Genomic DNA, 17,316 nt, shown 5'->3' on the forward strand with positions numbered 1-17,316 from the left:
GGGGCGAGGCCGTGCAGACCCGGACTGGCGCCGGCGCCGGCTCGAAGGAGACGCCTCGGGGCAGGAGGAGGCATTTTTCTTCCTGGGGGGTGGGGTGGGGGGGGGTCCCTAAGGCGGCCCCTGGGCAGGAGATGGTGGTCTGAGAACTAAGACCTCAGCCACCTGGGACTGCTCTCCACAAACGTCCAGTCCGGAGATGCAGCCGCGGGTGAACCCGGCCCCGCGAGCCGCTGTCTGCTCGCTCCCATTGTACAGACTGGAGACCGAGGCGCCCAGGGAGGGGGTCGGGAAAGGGAAATTGGGGAGGGGGCCTGGAACAGGTGCGGGGGTAACGGGGAGTCACCGACGTCCTCCAGCCCCTTTCCACTCACTGGGCCCACGGACCTCGGGGATAGACGCGCAGAGGGATGCTAGGTGGGCCCGCTGCAGGGGGGAGGGCCGGGGTCCCGGCCACCCCCGGGAGGCGGGGGGAGGGGCAGTGGGATTGACAGTCGGTAATTGGGTAACTGGAGGCGGCTTCTCCGGCCGGGCAGCCCCGCCACCGCGACGCCGGGCCCCTGACGTCACCCGATTCGCCAGGAAATGAACTTTTTAATAATCTGAGGAGGGAGGAAAGCCCTCGGTCCCCTCGGCTCGGGGGGCACCAGGCCAGGCCGGGCTCCGCCGGCATGCCCCCGTCACCCCCTCCAAGGCCAGCTTCGGCAGCGCCATGAGGGCCTCCCCCTGCCTCGGCGTCCCGCGGTCTCCTTCTGCCCGAGGCCCTGGCGTAGGTAAAGGAGCGGGGGGGACAGGGGTGCAGAGCCCAGGGCCGAGGGAACCCGAGCGTCTCTGGCTCTTGGAGACAAGTCTGCCCTGGCCGCCCGCCGCGCCTCCTGCTCCGGGGAGCGCGGGGCCGGGCTTCTCGAAACTCCGCTCCGCAGGAGAGGAGGCCGGCACTCGCCTCGAAAGGCGCACCGGGGCCGGGAGCGAGAGCTCGAGGCCCTGAGCGCCGAGCCTCGGCTGCCGGCCCGCGCAGGTGAGTGGCCTCGGCGCCTCCCGGCTCGCGCGCCCGAAACGCGCGCGGCCTGGCCCGGACCCGCGGTCTCTCCGTACGTCTGTTTCTCCTCCCTGCCTGTAGCTTACGATTCATCAACGCGTAAAACGCGATCGCCGCGAAGCGTCCAGCCTGTCTTGCCTTCTCAGAGCCCGGCAGGGGCTTCTCAAAGACAACGCGGCACCGGGGACAATCCCCAGTGTCCGGCAAGGCCGCTCCATGGAGTTCAAAATCGGGGACCGAGCGCGGGAGGCCCGGGACCCGCAGGCCGGCCGCGAGGTGGTGAACGCCGGAGCCGAGCGGAAGCTTACCGCCGGCCGCGATCCCAGCGTCGGCTCGCGGGGAGACGGTCGTTCCCAGCCTTCAGGAGAGCAGGTAATCGCCTTTTCCCTCTCAAAGCGCGGTTCAAATGATCTCCGGGGCTGGGTGGGTCTGCAGTTTCATAACCGCGAGCTCGGCTGCAAGCTCCTCCGGGGCAGACTGAAGCCCCTCCGGGGCAGCGTCCTGGCCACCGCAGGGATGGAGTGACTGCCCGGTGGGTCCTGCTCGAGCCGCAGCCCCGCGCTGCTCGCCGGCCCAGCGCAGCTCGAGGCCGGAACGGGGGGATTTAATTACTCCGCTCGGCGGCTCAGAAAATCGCTGCGAAGAGGAGCTTAGCAGCGCAGTTAAGCAATGCTCGAGCGGGGGGCCTCCGGAGAGCCGCCCCAGCCCCCCTTCCCGCAATCCCGGCCTAAAGGAAAAAAGGGAAAGGGGGACCCAGCCTGGTCTCCCGGGAACGGGGGGTCGCCTTCCCGGAGAAGGCAGGCGGGCAGGCGGCCGGCTGGGCCGAGGCCTCCACGGTAACTGAGCCCCTGCGTTGGACCCGGGACTAATGCCTTCTCCCGCAGGAACGAACCCGCGGGGAGAGTCAACCGGGCACCAGGCAGCTCGGCCCCCAGCCGGCCAGTAATGGGGGGTCCCCGTGAGTGCGTCTGCTGGACAGACCGATGGGTGCTAACCAGGGGCGTCCCCCACTGAGCAGTGAGACCACCGGATGGCTGCTGCGGAAACAAACCTCCAGGGAGGCTAAGGGCAGCTCGAAGCTCCCAGGACGGCCTGGGCTGGGGTGGGGATCCGGGGCTGCTGAGAGCGGATTTATGTCCACTCAGGGCCTTGGACTTTGGGGGTCTCCAGACACCCACTTTGGAGGCACGTGTTCCTTTTTTTTCTTCTTTCTCTCTCTCTCTTTTTTCTTTTTTTTTGTTCACTCGCAAGGATTGTCGTGAATGCGGGTCGCCGCCCTTTGCTCTCACTGAAGCTGTCCCTTCCCTTACATGGGAACAAGACTCTCCAAAGGACTGGGGAAGGGCCGCCGCAAAAACTGAGTTTCCTAATGACCTTTTTCAAATGACTGGAGACTCTCCGGTGGAGCATGGCTCGGAGGCGCCTGGGTGCTTTTGAAGGGAGCTGGGGGTGCAGACATCCGGAGCCTCAGCCCTGCGCCCAGCTGCCCAGGGCTCCCCGATCCCGGACAGCCCTCTTCCCTGCCCTTTGTTTCAACTTTGCTCCCCTCTGGGACCGTAAGTTCGCCCTTTCTTTGTAACCGAATTCTTCTCACCTTTTCCCGTGGGCATTGAATTGGCCAGCAGTGCAGGGCGTTTTAAAGAAATCCATTTGCTTAGCCGCTGCCTTCCGTAGGGATATTTAATTTGCCCCCCAGCAGCACCCCCCAGCTCCGCTCTGGCAGTGTGACTTGAGAGCTCCTGAGGAGGAGCACCCCCCCCTCCTCTCTGGCCAGAGGGGTTCAGAAGTCTCCAAGGCAAAGCCTGAGATCGGGCCTCAGCCATCCTCCAGAGGGGCACCCCCGAGCGGGGACCAGGAACCAACAGCTGCTTTCAGGTTCACTTCCAGCCCTAAACTCCAGCTCCCTCTCTCCCGCCTCCCTGCTGATTCTCCCACTCCCTCTGTGTTCGGGGCCTTTGTGAATCATAAAGACCAGGGCCCAACGTCCTACGTCGGCACCCTGGGCCCAGGCTCCTGGGTGATCTTGGGAGGTTCTACCCGGCACCTCCAAGCCCGACGGCGTGGGGCCCTGCTGAGACCTGCAGGCAATCAAACGCGATTCCCCCTCCTCCACGAATGGCCACGGTTTGCTCGGAGGCCTGGCGGCCTTGCAGCCCGGCAGTAGGACAACGGGTAAATCCGTTTCGTTAGATGCAATTTGTCTGCAATTTGTCAACCCGGCTGGGAAACGCGCCCCAGACGCCCGGGCTGCCGCTGGCCCTTCCTGCTTCTTGGATCCTGACTACTCATGAACGAATCCCAGCGCAAAGAGCCTGCATAGACCAGAGCTCGCAGGCAGATGTCCCCGACCCCCGGAGACCTGGCTTTTTCCAAAACAACGAATTTCCTTCCGTGTTTTCCGGGAAAGGAGTGGCCGCAGCATCCGGGGGCCCTGAATGCCAGACCTTTCCCCTCGCGGTTGGGGCAACCTGGAGTTCAAGCCTGACCTCTGCGGAACAATTCTAAATGCCCTGGGTGTAGACAAACCCAGACCCCCGCCGTCTACGCCTCCCGCCTCCCCGGAGGGAGATCCCCGAGCCGGCGGCGGCCCCATTCTTATTGAAATTCCACTAAAAGGATTCCGACTCCGGCATGGGGTGGGGGGAGACTTCCAGACCCCAGGTTCTCCCCACCCGCACCCCAGCCACACAAGATAAAGGGCCGCGGGGGCGCACGCAAGAGCGCGCCGGGTTAAGCCGCGCAAAGCCGGCGCACGGGACCAGCCGGCAGGTGCAGCCCGCCATCGGCTGCCCGGCTCAGGCACATCGCTGCCACGGCCTGGAGGTGGGGGGCGGCCAACACAAAGGGCCCAGCCCCGGAGCTGGGGTGGGACAGTGCTCTCTGCGTCTCTCGGAGTAACCGCGACTGGGGCCTACGGCTCCGTTCGAGAAATGGGAAGGCCTACTGGCCACAACTGCCCAAACGCTCTCTCCGGTTTTGGCCCCTATGACCTGGGGTTCCAGGCGCTCGGATAGCTAGGGCAAGCCCTGGAGGCCACATGTTGGGGGGCACCGGGCCAGGCGGACCGCGCAACTAGGATGCCAGGTGGGCCGAGCCTGGGGCTGGCAGGGCCCTGGCTAGGCGGAGGGTTGACTTACCAAGCGAGATGAGGTGGGCGGCGCCCCCGGGCGGCCGGGGCTGGGGCAGAGCGGGGCGCCCAGGGTGCCGCGCGGGCAGGCCGCGTCACCAGCGGGGCCCGGGCGGCTTGGAGAGCGGCCTCATGGTGTGCGGCGGGCGGCTTTTGTTTGCGGGGTGGATGACGGGGCGACGGCAGCCAGGAGGAGACATGAGCGGTGAGCCCGGCAACGCTGGCCCTCCCTGCCCCCCGCCGCCGCGGTCTGCTTTTATTTCGACAGCACTTTGGAGGTGGGGGGGGGGGGGAGGCGGGAGCGCCGCGGGGGGCGGGCAGGAGGGTGCCCGGGGCTCGGCGCCCAGCCTCCCTGGTCCAGCCGCGGCGGCCAGGGGGCGGTGGGCACTCAGGGTGCCTCTCCCAGTCGCCTCCACTCCAGCCCACTCCCGCCCTGGCAGGGGCACACACACCGGGATGTGCTCAGAAAGGCCTGCGGTCTGTCTTCCGAGACTCTCCCCCGGGACCTCCAGAGACATGGGCACACACGCACGCACACAGATGCCTGCTTCTCCTCCTCCGACCCACCTCCAGTCACACAGCCACACTTACATCCGTGCACACGCATTAGCACACTCGGCGTGGATGGACATCCTCGGGCAGGAGGTTTGGGTCACACTGACGTGCACACACTCAAATGTAGCTTGACGCACACCTGACATTCACATGACTGCCTCCCTCCCAGGCTGATGAGGCTGGGTGTAAACAAAGCCCACGCCCTGGCCCACCTATACCCCACCCCAACTCCAGAGCAAGCCAGAGGATTTTAGAAGTGGAGTTTGAGGCACCGTCTGGCCCTTCCCCGGAGAGCCCTGGAGTGAGCGGGCGGTGGAGGCAGAGAGCTGTTCTTGGAAGGCTGGGTGGAGGAGCGGGGAGTCTTCACCCCAAGAAACTCTTGGGGTTGGGAGCTAGGAAGGCCAGTTCTTGAACTTCCAAAGTTCCTACCAAGAGATTCAGCACAGTAGCTGGAGTCCCATCCCAGCTGCCCAGGGAGAGTGAAAGTGCCCTTGGGGACCTTTGGCCCAAAGACAAAGTGCTTTGCCTCCAAAAGACTGGGAAGTGCTTGCCCAGGTGCGCTCAGAGAGGAGGTGTGTCCGAGCTGCCGGGTCAGCGGGCATCGCTGCCTGGGGGGCTTTCTTGGAAGCTGGTGGTGACTGCGAGTCCTCTGGGCTGAGTGCCCATGTGTGTCTGTGGGCACTTGTGAGCACTGTGGAAGGGAAGTCTGCAGAGCTGAGACTATTAGTCTGTCCGCTACCTCTTGTGGGTCCTGGCTGCTTTGTGTATAGTCTGTTCTGTGGGTCCCTGCGAGTTTGTGTGTGGCTGTTTCAGAGTGCGACCCGCCAGTGCACTCGGGAGGGAGGGAGGGAGGGAGCAGCGCTGGAGTTGGGTGTGTGCCCCGGTGCATCTGTGAGATCGGTGTGACCGTGGACCTTGTGATAGGGCGTGGGTGTTCCCGAGAGTCTGTGTGCACGTTGCTGCGTGTCCCTGGGGACACACACAGGAGTGGGGCGGTAGGTCTCTGGGTCCCCGTGTCAGTGAATTGGGCTGTGGGCATCCGTGTGGTGGACCTGTCTGGGCGCCGTGTGTGACTCCTCCCAGGCCTGCTCTGTCCGCGGGCTGTGGAGGAGTGTGTCTTCCCAGACCGCCTGCCGGCGCACCGTCCCTGACCAGCAGGGCAGGCCGCCAGCGGAACCAGGGTGCCATTTGCGAGGGCACTCGCTGTCTGTCTGTGGGAGGGGGAGATGAGCTGATAAGGCTTATCTGCCAAAGCCAGCGCCATGCTGAATAACCGCTCTAATGAGGTGGCCTCCTTGGGGGGGACGGGGGCGGGGGCGCAGGAGCGCACCCCCACAAACCCAGCAGGCGCGGTGTCTACGGGGCCTTTTCTAGTCTGCCCTGCTCCCTGGGAGGGGGAACTCCCCGTCTCCACCCCAGTTACCACCTCCCTTCCCGGCAGGGCTGGAGCCTCCCTAGGGTGGATGGAGAGACATGCAGAGTCTATGCTAGAAAGGCCCAGAGAGACCGGTGAAGGGGACAACGCAGGCAGACCCCAGGACAGGCTGTAAAAAGCAGGAGCAACAGAGGGCCTGGTGGAGGGTTGGGGGACCCTCCCGGACAGAAAGAACCAAAAAGTAGCAGAAAGGAGAAAAAAAAAAGTGGCAGAAAGGGCTGGAGAGTTGGGAAGGAAAGCAGTGGCAGTGTTAACCCGAGAGAGAGACGTGGTCAGAGAGTCGGGAGATGCAGAGAGGAGGGCACCCGAGGGGTTCCTAGACCTCGGCGGGGAGGGAGAGCGGAGAAAGGGCCCCCGGGGAAGGAGGGGAGAGAGGGGCGCTGAAAGACAGACTAGGCGGGTGGCAGACTGGACGGACCGCCAGCCGCACACCCCCCCCCCCCAACCTCACGTCCGGGCAGCCTCGAGTGCCCAGGCCCGCCGGCCCGGAGGGCGTGAGCGCGGAGCCCGCGGGCAGGCGGGCGGGGCCCCAAGGCGCGGGCAGGGGGGTCCGCGCGGGGCTGTGCCGCTGTCCAGGGGTAATTTTTCATCTCGGCCGGCTAATCTTTGTTCCCGGCGAAGATAATGAATAGCCAATCGTTATCTGCCCGGCTCCCGGAGGCTGCCCGAGAATGGGGCTGTACAGGGTTAGGGAATTGTTTCCAAAGTGCCGCGGAATAAATGGTGTTCCTTATCTCTGCCTTCCAGATTATCGGAGCCCTTTCAGAGCGCGCACAACAAATGCGCCCGCCATCGAATGCATCATTTACCACCGCAGATCCGCGCGTTGATGGGCAGGCAGATAGCCGTCCGCGGGGGGCATTCGGGCGCCCGGTGCGCGGGGCCGCCGGCCTGCCTGCCTGCCGAGGGCACCCGAGTGTGTGTCCCCGGGTGTGCCCGGCCTGTGCAGATGAGCAGGGCGGTGTGCCAGTGGGTGGGCACCGAATGAGCAGGGGTGTTGGCGTACCTGCGGGCACGTCGAAGAAGTGTGAGATGAAGAAGCGGGGGTGGTCCAGGTGAGGCTGCCTGAGAAAGGGGTGCTGTGTGAGCGTGCGGGCGCGCGTGCCCTCAAGCGTGAGCACACGCGTGCGAGAAGGGGCGGTTATGCCAGCCGTGCGTGCAGGCGTGGTTGGGGGGCTCTCCACGCGTCTGCCCTCCGTGAGGCCGTCTAGGAGTGCACACGGGCGGAGGTGTCGCCTGCCACCAGGCCAGGAGGTGTGTATCCAGGCGTGGGTGTGCCACAGGCCCTCGGGTCCACGTGCTCCTAGGCGCGTGCTTCCACGCGTGACTGTGCGCAGGTCTGCACGAGGATGGTTGCGGCCTCGTGTATCTGCTGTGTGTCTTGGGGAGGGGGCAGGGAGGGGCCCGTCCCTGGGCTTGCCTGTGGGTGGGCCCCCAGCTCCCCGCACACACCAGCCGGCCCCCCTCCAGCCAGAGGCGGTGTGTGCCAGGTACCATGAGCTGCCTGTGACCCAAATGAGGAGTTAGGCAACACCCAGGGGTCCCTGACCGCCCCGGGGCGCGCCTGCCCGGGGCCCCAGAGCCCCATCGCTCAGGACCTGCGGCGAGAGAGACCGGAGCCCCGCCACCAGAGGTCCCCGCGCCGCGAGCGACCCGCGCCGCCCACAAAGGCCGTGCTTTCCAGGCGTGCGCGCGCACCGACAGGGACACACACGCACGCACACGCGATGGTCCCCATGGCGACGCAGATAGCGCCGCAGCCATTTTCCCTGTCTCCCCGGAGCCTATTACACGCCGGGATTAGCTCGTCGCCAGGCAGGTCAAACCCAAAGTCACCCCACCTGCGGCGCCGCCCCGCCCCCGCCCCGCCCCCCGGCCGGGCCCGCGACCCCCGGCGCGCGGGCGCGGCGCGCCCCCTGGCGGCCCCGCGCGGGAGCGGCGGGCCGGGGTCCCTGTCCGCCACCAATGCGTCCCCAGGCCCGCCGGTCCTCGGGACATGCCCCCCAAGTGTCTGTCGAAAGGATGGATGGATCGGCAGGAGATTACAGACGCGGGCTCCTGTCGACGCCACGCAGCCTATTTGGCGGCAAGATCACCTCTCAGAAGGACCCTCGAGAACCTACCTAACAGGCCTCTCTGACCCTCAGACCCGGTGTCCCCGTCTTCTGCTACGGCCACAGGGGCCGTCTCCGCGCGCTCTGGGGCCGCAACATTCCCGTCCGGGCTCTCTGCCCGGTGTCGCCCTGCCTGGCCCCCTGTTCTCCGTCTGTACTGAGTGTTTCTCTCGCAGTGCGGACTGTGCGCCATGTAAACTCGCCGGGTCTGTGACTCTGCTGGCTCCCGGGGGTGGAGGGCTGGCTTGTTCCCGGCAGCAGCTCGGCCCTGGAATCCTTGGGGGTCCAGGGAATGCGGGCAGGTGGGCCGGCCCCGGCATCTCCGCTCCACTCTTAACACCCTGCCCACCCAGGGTCCCTGGGGTGCTTGGCTCCACTGCCCTGCTGTGGCCTCCAAGTCTGGGCGTGGGGGCGTGAAGACCCCCGCCGTGTGTTTGCGAGGGCGGGGGCAGGAGCCCGGCCTCTCCCTGCCGCCGGGGCCCCGGGAGACTTCACTCATAATACAAGATAATTGCCCAGCCTTGTCAGCAGGTGCGATGATGAATTGCTGTGAGCGGGCAACAGGAGGCCTCGGCCCCAGCGGGCTTCCAGGTGGAGCTCGCCCGCCCAGCTCCCTCATCAGGGGTACTCAGCTGTGCCCATTCCTCCTGGAGCAGCTCAGGCTCTGGGGCCGGAGTCCCCAGCCTGCACAACCCCGCCTGGCTGGGTGGCCTTTGGCAAGCTGCTTTCCTACTCTAAGCCTCAGGTCAGGCCCTGGCGTTGTTACGAGAATTCCTCCCGAGCATGTATTTAAACAGCAAGTCACATGCAACAACCCGCTCATGCCAATATTTGGAAATGGACGCGTTCACGTGAAGGGATCCGTTTCCAGCTTCGCTTGAAAACCTGTCTCCCAGGCCCACATCCAGCATGGCGGAGATGGGCTCACCAGCCCCGGGCCCCACTGCAGGCCTCTGGGTCGGGGATGCGTCCTTCATAGAAATAAGGGGGACTGTGGCCACGCTGCTTTTGCGTTCCTTCTCTGCACGCTTTGGTGGTATTTCCAGGGTCTTTCTCCCTCGATTCTGTAAACTACTCAGTGTTTGTTAATTAATAAATCCAGTGGGCACTTTAAAGCGCTCGGCAACAGTGTTCTGAGTCCTGGGTACACAGTGTTGAACAAAATGGCTGGGGTACCTGTCTAGGGTTGCCTCGGGGAGCGAGCAGACTTGACACCTATGAACACACTGTCGCAAGTTGTGAGAGGAACCGTGAGGGGGAAAGACCACACATTTACAAATACCGAACCTAGGCTTTTTTGCAGAGACATACTCTGGGCCAGGTCCTGTGCTGAGGGGTTGGGGGTGTGGAATAAGATCAGGTATGGTCACTCTGTGGTGAAGGTACAGGCACATCAAGAGATCCCACTCGTCCCAGTCTAGGGAAATTGGAATCCCTGGTGCCTGCTTGAGGAAAGGCACGTGTCCTAGTCTAGAAGCATTATATGTAAAAAGCGTCTGCAAACCAATAAGAAAAAAAAGTACAATTAAAAAATGGGCAAAGGTATAAAAAGAAAATTCAAAGAAAATGAAATAGAAAGGGATCTTAATGAAAACATGCTTAATCTCAGTCAGAGAAAAGAAAATTTAAAATATGTGAAAGATTCAGGATGAGAGACGTGTTCTAAAATTAGACTGTGTGATGGCTGTAAGTCCATTATCTTACTTAACTCACTGAAACATACAACTAAGTTAGCTTTATGTGGCGTAAATCACAGCATGATAAAGATGCTTAAAAATAAGTTGAAAACCAGTTTGAGACACCACTTGATACCTTTCAGTATCAGCAAGTATCAAAACACACGATTGTGTATTGTGTTCCTCAGAGGGCGGGGAGACGAGCTGGCAGGAGTGTCCACTGATGCACCATCAGGGCGGGATGGGAAATGTGACACTATCGCGTTTACAAATGCGTTTACGCTTGGAGCCAAGAGCTCCATTTATTGGACTTTTCTGAGAGATACGCTCCCAGACTTGTGCGATCTGTAAGGGAATCCCCGGCAGCCTTGTACATTACGGTACGACTGGAAACTCAAGATGCTCTCCTGGAGGAGACTCTTAGAAGTACTGTCACACAGCCAAACAGTGGACTGTTATGCTGAGAAAGAAAGGAGGGAGGGAGGGAGGAAAGAAAGGAGGCAGAAAAAAGAAAGAAGCAGCTCTTTATATGGATATCGAGTGATCCCAAGAGAGAATTAGTAGCGCACTGCAGAAGCCTACCTGTGGTGTGATTACAAACGGGGATAAAATGAGAGGATCCATACAGATTTGCTTACATATTTACAGAATTTCTCTGGATGGAAAACAAAAGAACCAGTTAACAGTGGCTGCACCTACGAAAGGATATACATTTGGGTGGTGGGGGGTAGGGAGAAGAGAAGGACCTTGATATACGTTTGGGTGGTGGGGGGTAGGGAGAAGAGAAGGATCTTACTGTGGAAGCTTTGATCACTGTTTAAAATTACACAGATGACAGACAGATGGAGATTGAGATACGCATGGGTATACACATATCCTATACAAAAAAAATAAAGGTTAAAAAACAAAATATTTTGATTAGAAAAATAAAGATAGAGAGGAACAGAAGTCTGCCAAGAAGAGAAGTTGGAGGGAACCCCATCACTGGCTACAGTGCAGGAGAGAACTCTCTGGCCCTCTTGGCTGAAAGGCGAGTTGGTCCAAGTAGTTTGCAGAGTCCTTTGGCTGTGTCTGGTAAAGTTGAAGACAGGAATGATTGTGACTCAGCATTTCCTCATCGAGGCATTTCAGAAACCCTCACACATGAATAGAAGAGATGTAGGCAAGGATATTCATGGGGCACTATTTGTTAAAAAAAAAAAAAATAGAAAGAAAGAAAGAAACTCTGGATGTGAGTTAATGGCCCATCTCAAGGGAGCGGGACCAGCCAAGAGTGGCGCATCCTTGGCTGGAATGCCACGCAGTGGTGACCTTGTGTGCCTGGCACAAAGCTTCGGTCAGAGGAGGAACTGGCAGAATTTTAAACACAAAACAGAACTGTATATTGTTTGTGGATATAAAGTGCATGAAGTAGAAGTATAGAGACAGAAATGGGACTAAATCTTCTGGAAGAAATCATCGTAAGATCTGGGAGAGAGCACGCCCGGCCGTGTTCTTGGATGGGAAAACTTAATACCATAAAAATGTCAATTCTCCCATATTTTTGGCACAAATTTAACAAAATTCAGACTGGAATACCATGTGATTAAAGAAAAAAACTGGATAAAACAACCTCAAAGGTTATGTGGCAGAATGAATGCCCCGGAGTAACCGAGGAAAACTGGAAAAAGAGTAACATGGGTTTTTGCCTTCCCGGAAATAAGAACATAGTATAGAGTCACTGTAATCAAATCAATATGGCTCTGGCAGAGGAACAGACAATGGAAAACAACAGAGAATCCAAAAATAGATTCCCGCGTACATGAGGACATAATATACGACAAAGGTGATAGTTCAGCTCGGTGGGAAGAGGGCAGATTGTGAAATAAGTGGTGTTGGCACAAGTGAACGTCCATCTGGCAGGAGAGAAAACTGGACCCTGCTTAGATATAGCCAAACAAATTCCAGATGGATTAAAAATGTAAGCATGAAAAATAAATCACTAGCAATCTTGCAAAAAACAAAAAAAATAATCTCAGAGGCGACACATGAGACCTGGACGGAGGAAATGCAAAGGCCAGAGGCTGGGTGACCTCGGCACCTGGACAGGCAGGCAGCCGCCCGCGGGGCCGGCGGGGCCCAGGTGTGTCCGGGGCCTCCGCAAGGCCCGGTCTTATCCACGGCCCTCTGCGGGAATGTCTGCCTCAGCACTTCACCTCCTGTGCAGTTTCATTCATCACTTTCTTTAAATCGGTGGATGCCTTTGTAGGAAGTTGTTACTAAGAGACAATTTTATATTACTGACAAGATAATGGGTTCGGTGGGCTAGTATTCTCTGATGCACGTGGCAATAAATGTACTGACTATCAAGACGGAAAATTTTGGCGGCTGGGTTCAGGTTGCATTTTGGATGTCTCTCTGGGCAGGAGGGGCTGGAGGAGGGTCGGAGCAGTGGTCCCTAGAGGGCAGTGAGGTGCCAGCCAAGGTGCCCCCTCCTCCTCGCGCACCCGCCTTCAGTCGGGTATTCCAAACTCTGGCCTTTCCCCAGCGTCAGCACAGCTACAGCCCTGGTCCAAGCTGCTGACCTCGTTCCTGGATTCCTGCACCAGGCTTCTGGATGGAAGGCTTCCCCACCGTGCCCTCAGCCCACCACAGCAGAGAGACCCTGGGAATATGTGAGCCTGCTCCTCCTCGCCCCGAGGAGCCCACGCCAGCTGATCTAACCCCTTGCTGAGCCTTTGATCTCACGCGTTTGCTTGCTTACCTCCAGCCTGCAGGGATTCCTGGCTGTTCCTCAGGCCAACCTGGCACACGTTGACCCCAGGACATTTGCACTTGATGTTGCCTTTGCTCAGAGAGCCACGTGGCTTCTTCACATGCTCCTGGCCTCTGCCTGAAGGTCACCCTCTCTGAGCGCCTTCCTGGACCACCTCCTGGTGAGAACCAGGCCAGCTGTGGGTAATAGCCAGAGAGCACACGGGCGCTGCCGGCTCTCTGGAGAGGGGCAGATAGAGACTGAGGGGCAGAGAGAGGCAGGGGAGTGAGAAACGGCCCTGCAGATGGGACTGTGCTCCAGGCACGCTGACTGCGGTGCAGCCAGCTGCAGCTCCCGTGCCCAGAACACGGCTGCTACCTCTTAGAGTCGGGCCTTCCGACCCCTGGCGAGATGAGAGGGCGCGGCCGTAGCAGGGGGCACGAACCACAGCACGTCTCCAGGCTTGTGAGCAAGACACTGGGAAACGTGACGCAAGATCACTGTGCTCTCCACGCCGCCAGAGCAACGCGACTCCCAGGTATACGCCCAGGACACGGAAAAGCGTGTCCACACACGGGCTTGCTGTACACGCATGGTCATGACGGCCCCAGAGTGGAGACAGGCCCGTCAGCTGATGAGCGGCTCAACAGTGGTCCAGCCACACAGTGGAATATTACTTGGCTATAAAAAAGGAACGAGGCCCTGATACGTGCTGAAACATGGAAAAGGTAGTGGTAAGTGGTTTTTAGTGTATTGACAGAGTTGTGCAACCATGACCACAGTCTAAGTTTAGACAATTTGCATCACCCCCAAACCCTTTATGCATCAGCAGTCCCTCTCCTGTCTCTGTCCCCAGCGACCCATGGCAACCAATACTGTGCTTTCCGTCTCTGCTGTGGGTGTTTGAGATGCGTGGATGCACGCACTCTGTTCTCTTCTTTCACTTGGCACGATGTCGTCAAGGTCCAACCACGTCATAGCATGCTTGAAACTTCTCTCTGAGTCTCGTGGGCTCCCTGCCCACCCCCACTCCATGGCCATGTCTGCGGTGGACACTGGGGCTTTTCATCTGCTCAGTGGTAGCCGATTCCTGACAGTGCTGATTTCAGACATTAAAGATTGCCTAGGCTTACAGACAATGTCACATAGTCTTGTTTTGTTTGTGTTTGTGACTTTGTTTTTGCCAGGCTTGGAGTTTTTTCTGGTGGTGCAACCCCATCAAAAATGTATTTGGTTTTCTCCTCCCTCTCAGTCCAGTTCAGTCGCTCAGTCGTGTCTGACTCTTGGCGACCCCATGGACTGCAGCTTGCCAGGCCTCCCTGTCCATCACCAACTCCCGGAGTTTACCCAAACTCATTGAATCGGTGATGCCATCCAACCATCTCATCCTCTGTCATCCCTACTCCTGCCTTCAATCTCCTCCCTTTATTTCATTATAAAAACAGACTGGGAAATATTTCAGGTACACAGAAGTACCTGAAGAATGTAAAGGCTACCTATGTAACCCACACCTGGCTGAAGCATTAAAACATCACCAATGTAGTTGAATCACAGGAGTTCACTACATACTACAACTTCGTTTGTAACTTGGAGGTAGCAAGGGGTTTTCTAAGCATCACACAGAAAGCAGAAAATACATAGAAAAAGGCTTGAGCGTCCCTGCGGGTCCAGTGGTTAAGACTCTGCCTGCCCATGCAGAGGACACAGGCTCGATGCCTGGTCTGCAAAGGGCCCACACGCCGCAGGGCAGCTAGGCCCTGGCACCACAGCGAGTAAGCCCGTGCTTTGCAGCGAGAAGCCACCACACTGCTAAGCCCGCGCACGGCAACAGTGCCCCTGCTCCCCGAAAGCACAGAAAGCCTGTGTGCAGCAATGAAGACCCAGTGTAACCAAAACAATTTAATTAATTTTAAAAATTGATCCATTGGACTACATAAAAAGTGCCAACTTCTGTATAGTTAAAGGTGCTATAAACAAAAGATCACCAACAGACTGAGTATTAGTATTTGCAATGCATATAATGAAGTACCAGCCGTATCTGCAACATGCAAAGTGCTCCTAAAACTCAATAAGGAAAAGACAAATAACAGAGAAACAGGCCGTTCACCTAAGAAGAAACATCAGGGTCAATAAACACATGGAAAGAAGGCACGCCCTCCTTTGCAACCAAATAAGTGAAAATTAAAAAGAACAATGAGATACTATTGGTCATTTAGCCGACTGGCCACGCGCATGAAAACTCACACAAGCAACAAGAGTGATAACACCCTTGACTGCGAGCCTGAACCCATAGGAACATGCATCCTGTTCTCCACTGTTGATGGAATATAGATTAATAAAGACTGTATGCACGACCAATTAGCCGGAAGCCACCTAATTGTAAAGTGTACACACACTTAGTAACAGATCACGCACTCTTAGTAACAGATCACACAGAAATACTACTAATAGCTTATGAGAAGATAAATGTACCAACCTCATTTGTAAAGAAAAAAATCTTGAAAACAGCTTTAACATTCATAAATATGGACTGGTTAGATACATTTTGATATGAACATGGACATGAGTCTGAGCAAGCTCCAAGAGATGGTGAAGGACAGGGAGGCCTGGCGTGCTGCAGTCCATGGGGTCGCAAAGAGTCGGACACGACTGAGTGACTGAACAACAATAATAATAGAAAATAATTAATATAATATTGTCAATAATATTTGACAACAAATATTATTCGGCTGGTTCTGCAGCTTTTTCAATGGATGAGTTTAGACACGCATGTGCAGATAGGGAACGCCGTCCACAGTTTATTTCAAGTGGGGGAAAAAGTTATAGAACAACAGGTACAATCCTGCTAGGTTATTTTAAAGCCTATGTGATAACTGTATGTGCGTTCCTCAAGGCTCTCTGTGAGAGACATTGTTTGAATTGTAATAAAAAGACATATCTCTTTTGTAATCCAAAAACCAGTAAGAACTTTGAAAAACCTAACACAGAAGGTGTACTAAGTATGTGACCTAAAGCTCTTAGGTTTAGAGCTATGATCCCTTTGGGTTCTTTTTGAGTATGGAGCAAGGTAAGAGCTGGAATTCTTTTTTTTCCATAAAGACATTTAATTGTTCAGCCACCATGTTTAAAAAGCAATATTTTCCTCCATCGAATTACTTTGGTGCCTCTGTAAAAAATCAACTGGCCAGGGGAGGGATAAATCGGGAGATTGGGATTGACATATACACACTACTATACACAGTAGATAACGGAAAACAACCTCCTAATAGCACAGGGAACTCTACTTAATTCTCTATAATGGCCTACATGGGAAAAGAATCTAAAAAAGAGTGGACATATGCATGTGTAACTGATTCACTTTGCATACATCTGAAACTAATACAACATTGTAAATCAATTATACTCCAATAAAAATTTGTTTAAAAAACTCAGTTGACCGTATATATGTGGGATCTATTTTTGGACTCTTCTTTTTCATTGATCTACAGGTTTATCCTAATACCAATATCACACTGTATTCATTGTTATACCTTAATAAAAAGTCTCAAGAGGAGATTGCATAAATCTTCCAGCTCTACTCTTTCTTTTTTTCAAAATTATTTTGGCTCTTCTAGGTCCTCTGCCTTTCCACATAAATTTCAAAAATCCGTTGTCAATTTTTCTTTTAATCAAGGCCATAAGACTTTGACTTGGTGTGTACTGAAGGTGTCGGGCAATCTGAGGATGACTGAGGCCTGAACACTGCAGGACTTCTGGGTCCTGACTGTGCTGCGAATCCCCACTTTGTTAATTCACCTCTCCTCTCCGTATATGAGGTTTTGTAGATTTGTTTTATTTTGGTTTAGTATTGGCCCGAGTGGACAGGGAGAAGCTGGGCTGCAGTGCAGTCACCACGAGGCTCTGCCAGCCCTTGGGGAGCCCTGGTGGTTGGGTGGCCTTGGTCCAGGAGGGAGCGGGGGGTACACGCCTCTAGACTCACACTAGATGGTCACTGGACGCTGGCTGCCCCCAGTCCAGGGCCCGACCTCGGGAGACACAGGCTCCCCTGAGCTGGAGTGATGGAGGCGGCTGGGAGCCAACGGCAGGACTCCCGGCAGGCAGGCTGGGGCGAGTGCGGACCCCGAGGCCCGTCACCGTGTCCGCTGGGCCTGCTGACTTTGCCGAGAACCTCTGCAGGAAGTGGGAGCACCCCGGAGGGGCCGGGATTACCCGCCGGTCCCTGGAGCATCGACGCCCCAGGAGCTCGGGCAGACGGGCACGTCTCCAGGCTGGTGGCCTTTGCTCTGCTCCTCCGTCACCGGCGGACGCCCACTGCGCCCTCCTCCGAAGGATGCCCAGCGGCACCTGCGGGGTCTGCTCGCAGGCCAATGTGTGAGGTCTCCCTCCAGCGCGCCTTTGGGGCCGATCTTGCCGTGATCACCGAGAAGGGCTCCTGGCAGATGACGGCACCTCCTTGGAGATCCACGCCTCCTGGGGCTTCTCCGTGGGCTTGACAGCTCCACTTTCTGCCAGAGGACGGCGGAGCCCTGGGAGCATCCCCGAGGACGGCCAGCAGCGGGTCCCAGCGGTGCCGTCAGCGTGCTTCACTCTCAGACTTCCTCCGGGCTCTGCGGGGCCCTGGCAGTGCCAGCCGACACGT

The sequence above is a fragment of the Odocoileus virginianus genome, unplaced genomic scaffold (genome assembly GCF_023699985.2).
Source record: "Odocoileus virginianus isolate 20LAN1187 ecotype Illinois unplaced genomic scaffold, Ovbor_1.2 Unplaced_Contig_3, whole genome shotgun sequence".
Classification (NCBI taxonomy): Eukaryota; Metazoa; Chordata; class Mammalia; order Artiodactyla; family Cervidae; genus Odocoileus; species Odocoileus virginianus.